We start from the raw sequence: 7,444 nt of genomic DNA, 5'->3' as shown, positions 1-7,444 counted from the left end.
CTCATTAAGCGTGCTTATGAGAGAATATCAGGGATTCCAGCTCGTTTTACAGGCAGTGGATCAAACTCTGACTTCACTCTGACCATCAGTGGAGTCCAGGCTGAAGATGCAGCAGTTTATTACTGTCAGAGTTATCACAGCCCATATGTGTTCACACAGTGAAAAACAGTCGTACAAAAACCTCCCTCAGTCAGACTGAAGAGAAACTGAACTGACTGCTGCAGCTGGAAGATACTTCAGAGACTGATACAGTTCACTGAGGACACACACACACACACACACACACACACACACACACACACACACACACACAAAATAAAGCCATTCAACACAAATATGTGTCCCACTGCTATCTCATGCATGTTGTTTTCAACTTGCAAATATATAATTAACTAAAGAACAAACGTGGGCCAGTAACAGATACCAAGATGAATCTTAGTCATGACCTTTGATAACCGCAGTGGAACAAAGCCATAACATCTAATCAAGTGTCAGGGCTGTTGCCAGAGCGTGGAGTGAACCCAAGACAGACTCCAAGCTGTGATGTGGACAATGACTTTATTTACAATGATGTTGAAACACAAAAGTAGTGAATAAAATGTGATTCGGAGCAAAAGAAGTGTAACATAAACTATCACCCACATAACAAAATTGGTATGGCCCACACAGTGTGCCTACACATGGCCCACATACCGCAAAGAATGACGGCCCTTTAGTGGCCCAGACCTGGTTTGCCAGAGTTGGCTCACACATGGGCCAGCACAAGGCCAGTTGCAGACACACTGCTGGTCCTGTGCTGGCCCAGAACAGTTTCAGCTCTGGCCCCAGATGTCAGCCTAATGTGTACCTTAATCAACCCATGTAATAACAACATGTGCCGGAATAATAATAGTGCCAAAATAACATGATGAAAGTCTGTTCAGACAGTGAATGGACGGATTCTTATATAGTCTTATATAATATTTTATCAATATTTATTCCCATTGTAAAGTTAGTATTTTAATCAAAAGAGTATCAATATTTATGCTTTTAAACCCATTTTTAACACTGGGTTACAATTGGATTAGCAATAAATGTAATAACGCTATATATTTGTCAAGTATTCTCTGTCTGTGAGGTGCCCACACTTGAAAAAGACCAGACTTTGAATTTCACTCAATTTATTTTTTGACCAGTTTCATAGGTAGCTGTTTTGCTGGATAGATAGATAGGTAGGTGAAAAACCGATAGCCCGTGTAGCTCAAAGTCTTCCTCACAGTTGAAAGTGGATTGTGCTTTGTTTGCTGTCCTCTCAGTATGTCGCACCCAGGTCAAATGACTGCTGCATGCATTTTAAGGTCTACTAGGCACGCCAGCTCTTGATTGCTCTAATTCAGCTCACCTGGCGGAGCGGCGCGCACCAGGCCGTGCTTAGTTGTAGATTGCGCACAAGGTCTAATCAGCGGCCACGCGCAAGCAGCAGCACAGAGCAGGTAGTGGGCAGGAGGAGGAAGAGAAGAGTAACAGCCACACCTACTAGGTCAGCGCGACAATATTAACAGTTACACACTATATAGAACAACTTTATAGAATTATATTTGTCCGCATATGTTGGCAGCTATCAGTGAAGAGTTATCAGCTATTTTAAAACAAAAAAAAGACACTTTTTATCCATAACAGCAAATGAACTGTACAACAGAAAATCCAGATGCTATTTATGGCCTCCTCACAACAATCATAAGAAAAATAATCTGGGCCAACATGGCATGTTTGTTAATACAGAGATACACATGTTAATGTGATCTCTGGTCTCCCACTCAGAGACACAGCTCTCTGAGTGTCCAGCATTCACACGGCTACCTGAGGACACTCTTCATGTGAGTGAAAATCTGCCCACACAGATATGTAGAGCCAAATACTTTCAAACTGCCTTTGCAATGTTCTGAAGACAGTTAAACTTGACAGGTAGTGATGTCCAGCAGGTGAAAATGCAAGCTCCATGAACACGCACAGCTGTGGATTCCAGCTGTGTTCATAGTTCTGCAAACTTTGACTCCCACAGAGTCGAGCTTTTCAGTTCAATAAGCTGCATTTCGATGTCTTCTGTGTCCAGCCAGTTCATGTGAGGTAAATCCAGCTGCTCATTAAAGCTTTCTGGTTTGATTAGAAAAGAAAACATTGGTCCATACACCTCAAAGTCCTGAAAACGCATCGTGAATTCTGTCTCGAGTTTATGGATGTACCCGTGTAATTCCGTGGTGCTGATGCTGTGCTGAGCTGAAAGCTCCTGGAGCATTTGAAGTCGCGGCCCATGTCACCTCTACTTGCAGCCCACATAATGACTGAAGAAATATTTTAAAAAATTATTATTCAAAAAAATGATTTAATACGAAGGCAATAGGCAGAGTGTTACAGGCATAGCCCTAAAGAATGTAGCCTCATGAGCAGTGTAGTCCGTGCTGCAGGGAGAATGGACTGCCATACCTGTTATGTGTCTGTGAGCGAGGGAGGGAGAAAAAGGAGAGCTGAAACGGGAGCTGGAAGCATGTAAATATAATAATAACCACTGCAGCCAAAAAGAGTGCCTGACGAGCCCATTTGTAAGTAAGTGTTAAGGTTCAAAAGTTGGAGAAAAGGAGTACGGAGGGCTCACAAGCAAATAACAACTCTGGTCCGGAAGATGTGATCAAAGCAAAGATTTATTGATTACACGCGTGGAGTCCGAAGCTGGGCAAAGTCAGCAATCGAACTGAACCCACAATGATTAAACAAAGGTTTTATATGGGTACAATAACAAAGCCCCCCTCTTTTGCAAAAATAGACAAAGTACAGCTTACATCACTTAAACCACAAAGTGTTCCTGCTAACTTTAACATAGTCTACAGAACACCACGTCTCATCTCCATCCCGGTGTCGCCCCACGTACGCTTCCTTATCTTCCCGTAGATCAGGTATACTTCCTGTAAGCATCTGACAATCTGCCGGCACAATTTGCAATTGCAGCAAAAACACATCTTGACTTCTTACCTACCAAAATAGATCTGTTATGGTGTGTGTGTGTGTATGTGAGAGTGTGTATGTGTGGGTGCCTGCTGTGTAAGCTATGTCTGTGTCATGACCCCGTCTGCACCTCTGCACCTACACAGCTGAACTCTGTGTGATTTCTAGGGTAAATGTCACACTCGACCCATGAAGGAAACTTACTCAAACTGAACTGAAACTTAAAACTTACTCAACAGATATAAGGTATAAATGATAAAAACTTAAATCTTAACTTTAAAGAATATAAGTAATAAAAGATAAAAATCACTCCAGGCGTATGTAAGCAGGTGTGTTGCCATTCCTTTCAGAGCTCCTGTCCTCCTCACCGTGTATTGGCTGATCCTTACCGCCTGCCAAGAGTTTCTGACCTTCACTTGACCAGGAGCCACAGCTCTTTAATAAGCTCAAATGCAATCATGTGTAAAAGATTAAAATCATTTTCATAACAAAAGTTCTCTCTTCTCAGATGTACCAATATGTTTGCTCGTCTCTACTACAGTTCAATCATTGAAAATTACACTGATCAGCATGCTTTATGGAAATTACAGATTACATCATGGCAAAAGCATTTTCCAGACCTCTCATAAGCTATTAAGACTTGATCGTACACTGTGTTCCGTTGGAGCAGCCTTTCAACGCCTCTCTCTGTGTCTCGCTAGCAAAGTTGACCCAGACAACAAAGTAAAGCTAGTTTTCTGCTACGAGCCCGACACGAACCCGATGTATAAGTCAGAGGTCCCTTTACTACGGTTCGGAGCCGTGGACCTGTTTTATATACGCGCGGAATAGTTTTCTATATGAGATCGCTGCAAAAAGTGCAGCCTTACCTAATGTCCACCTACTGTTACTCATTTTATATTAAGATTTAAAAATCTAGTTGGATATTGGTATGGCGAGTAGCCTTCAGTAATAGTAATAAATCACACAGCAATAGTACATTCATGGCCTGTATTTATATAGCGCTTTTCTAGTCCCTAAGGGCCCCAAGGCGCTTTACACAACCAGTCATCCACCCATTCACACAGTGGTGAGGGCAAGCTACGTTGTAGCCACAGCCACCACCACCCTGGGGCGCACTGATAGAGGCGAGGCTGCCGGACACTGGCGCCACCAGGCCCTCTGACCACCACCAGTAGGCAATGGGTGAAGTGTCTTGCCCAAGGACATAACGACAGAGACTGTCCAAGCCGGGGCTCGAACCGGCAACTTTCCGATTACAAGGCGAACTCCCAACTCTTGAGCCACGATCGCCCCATCATGTAGTTGTAAAAAGCTTGATAATATACTAAGTAATCCAAAGTATTCAGAATACGTTACTCTCATTGAGTAACGTAAAGGAATATGTTACAAAATACATTTTGGGGCAAATACATTTGAGGTATTCTGTTATCTGTAGTGGAATACATTTTAAAAGTAACCTTCCCAACACCGCCACCACCACTCCCAGGTAGGTCCCGAAGCACCGAGCCCTAGTTAGTCAGCTGACTCCAGGAGAGTGCTTCAGAGACGATGACGTAAGCGAGGCAAGAGGAGGGGCTCCATGCTAGGCCAAAAGCTCGGGCTAATCGACCACTGCTACCCAGCCTCTTATTGGCCAACAAGAGGTCCCTGGAAAACAAACTCAAAGATCTACGAGCCGGGATCACAACACACACACAGGAAATTAGACAATGCTGCGCTCTTATTTTCACCGAGACCTGGCTTTCAGACAAAGTCCTGGAGTGCGCCGTTCAGCTGCAGACTCATTCTGTATATCGAGGAGACCAGACTGCAGCCTCCGGTAAGGCTATCGGGGGAGGTGTGTGTGCATTCATTAATAATTCGTGATGTGGAGATGTGCAGACTTACGGACAGTTCTCCCAAAATACCACCAACATGTGGCCATTTCTACACGTGAAAAGAACACCTTGGATCATGTCTACAGTAACATACACGGTGCATATAGGGCTACACCGCGTCCCCACTTTGAGCAGTCTGACCACATCTCTCTGTTCTGGCTTACAGGCAGAAACTGAAACAATCGAACCCTGTCATCAAACCTGTGAAACTCTGGACCCCAGAGTCTGAGCGCATCCTACAGGACTGCTTTGCTCAAACAGATTGGGATGTGTTTCAAACTGCAGCCACCGTGGAGGACTTTTCTGTCAATAGACAGGACTATGCTGAATATGTGACTGGGTACATCAGCACCTGTATTGACAATATTGTTCCCACCACACAAGTCAGAAAGTTCCCCCAACCAGAAGCAGATATACACCCTGCAATGACACCAGCCAGTCAGAAGTGCCAGCTTGATGCTGGATCCAGGCCAGACCTGTTTTCTATATGCCTGGGCCACATAAACCAAACCACAATTGGACCAGATGTGGCATTGGAGAGACCAAACAGCCACTTCATAAACGCTATATAAATAAAATTGAATTGAATTGAACTGTGGAGAAGATCATCAGGACCCCGCTGCCCTCTCTGCAGAGCATCTACCATCGCAGAGTCCAGAGGAGCTGCCTCCATCCTCAAAGACTCCACACACCCCCAACATAGACTGTTCACTCTTCTGCCCTCGGTGTGAAATCTAGAAGATCCCGACTCAACAACTCTTTCTTCTCCACTGCTACTAGACTCTTGAACAGCTGACCTATTTCAACAGTGATACAACAGCGGTACACCAAAGTGCTTTACAGTAATACAATAATTTAGAGAAAGGAAACATTAAAAGGGAATAAATACACCAACAGGTGGAGATCACTAATTACCCGCAGCGCAGTGAAAATATGTAAAAGAAACAAACACAACTCGACTAGGAGATTATTCAGCAATAAAATAAAATAAAATAATTAAAACTACATAAAAGAACATTTGCAGGATACAAACACTAACTAGGGAAGGCTAAATTGAAGGTTTTCAACCGTGATTTAAAAGACTGAACTGATTCAGACTCACGAATAGCAATAGGAAGATTATTCCAGAGTTTGGGTGCAGCTATGGCAAAATCACGATCCCCTCTGGTCCTCAACCGTGCACTAGGTTGCACTAAGAGCAACTGGCCCGTTGATCTCAGTGCTCTACTAGGAGTGTACAAGCTAAGAAGTTCAACAAGATAACTGGGAGCAATGTTATTTACAATTTTAAAGGTAAGCAAATAGTAATTTAAAATCAATACGGTATTTGATGGGAAGCCAGTGCAGGTCAGCGAAGACAGAGGTGATAGAATCAAACCTGCCAGTTCCAGTTAAGAGGCGTGCCACCACATTTTGAACAAGCTGCAGCCTGCGGAGAAGGGTAGATTGGAGGCCAAAATAGAGGGAGTTACAGTAGTCTAATCTAGAGGCAATAAAGGCATAGATAGGTTTCTTAATGGTTCTTTCAGCCTGTGTTTTATTTTACCAGTGTAAAATAAAGACATCATGTTGGAGTGCAGAGTTGGTCTAAATTCATGTAAATTAAAATTAAAAATACATTCATCAAGTGCAGGTTTGTAGATTTTAAATAAAATAAAGTGTCTGATTCAACCAAAATTCACTTTGCAAAACATCTTTATTACCTAAAACATGAATGTTGTCATTATGAGAAAGAAAATAACAGTTTTAGTCTTTATTTGTTCTTAAAAAAGAAAGATGGAGAGACAGTTACAGAGTTGAGAATGAGAGCATTAAACCAGTATCAGGTTGAGTCAGGTCAGGACTGGGAACACTGGACTCTCCTCAGTGGCTCTGAGACCAGAGTCTGGCAGCCCTGGGTGGCCTCACAGGTCACAGAGCCCACCTTCATCCAGCGGTCTGCAGGGAGCCTCAGGGTGCTGCTCCAGCTGTAGAGGCCGTCATTCTGCAGCACCACGGGGCTCCTGCTCTCCTCCCAGCTGATGCTGCCACTGCCATCCACCTTCCAGGACAGACTCCAGTCTGAGGGGAAGCCCTTGTTGGCCAGACATGTGATTGTTGCAGTCCCCTGCTGTAGCTCCTCTCCACTCTGCAGGAGGGGGAGATATAGGAGAAGTGGAGGAAGATCTCAGCCTGGGCGTCCATTGTCTTGTGTAGTCTGGAAGATGAGTGGATGATGGGGTGGGTGCAGTTTTCTCTGTGGTGGGGTCGGGTGGGCTGTCCCGGGCTCTGTGGGCCAGGCGGCGCTGTTGAACTGGGCCCCAGTCCGGATGGGCCCCTTTCCCTGGCGGGTTGCAGAGTATGGGGGTGCCTACTGGGGTCAGCAGGGGAGCTGGCCCCAGGGAGGGGTCACTTGCCCCTCCCTTCCTTCCCTCCCCATCTCCAGCTGCCTCCCTCTTCCCGCTCCACCACAATCACCCACACATGCAGGGCCTTGGGGTAGGGGTGTGTCACCAGGGTGCAGAGGAGGCATCCCCCCCCCCTGTCCCCTTCTGGCTGCCTGTGCCTCAATTTTATCTCACAACTGAGACATTCACATTACTCAC

At 44.8% G+C, this 7,444-nt stretch overlaps 1 pseudogene; it reads right to left on the bottom strand.

The window, feature by feature from the left end:
- LOC120435794 overlaps nucleotides 1-7,444 on the bottom strand; it is a 281,387-nt pseudogene that overhangs the window by 250,243 nt on the left and 23,700 nt on the right.

This window comes from Oreochromis aureus, linkage group 22 (genome assembly GCF_013358895.1).
Source record: "Oreochromis aureus strain Israel breed Guangdong linkage group 22, ZZ_aureus, whole genome shotgun sequence".
Classification (NCBI taxonomy): domain Eukaryota; kingdom Metazoa; phylum Chordata; class Actinopteri; order Cichliformes; family Cichlidae; genus Oreochromis; species Oreochromis aureus.
Note: the sequence above shows the minus strand (reverse complement) of the source record. Positions and strands in the feature narration are given on the sequence as shown.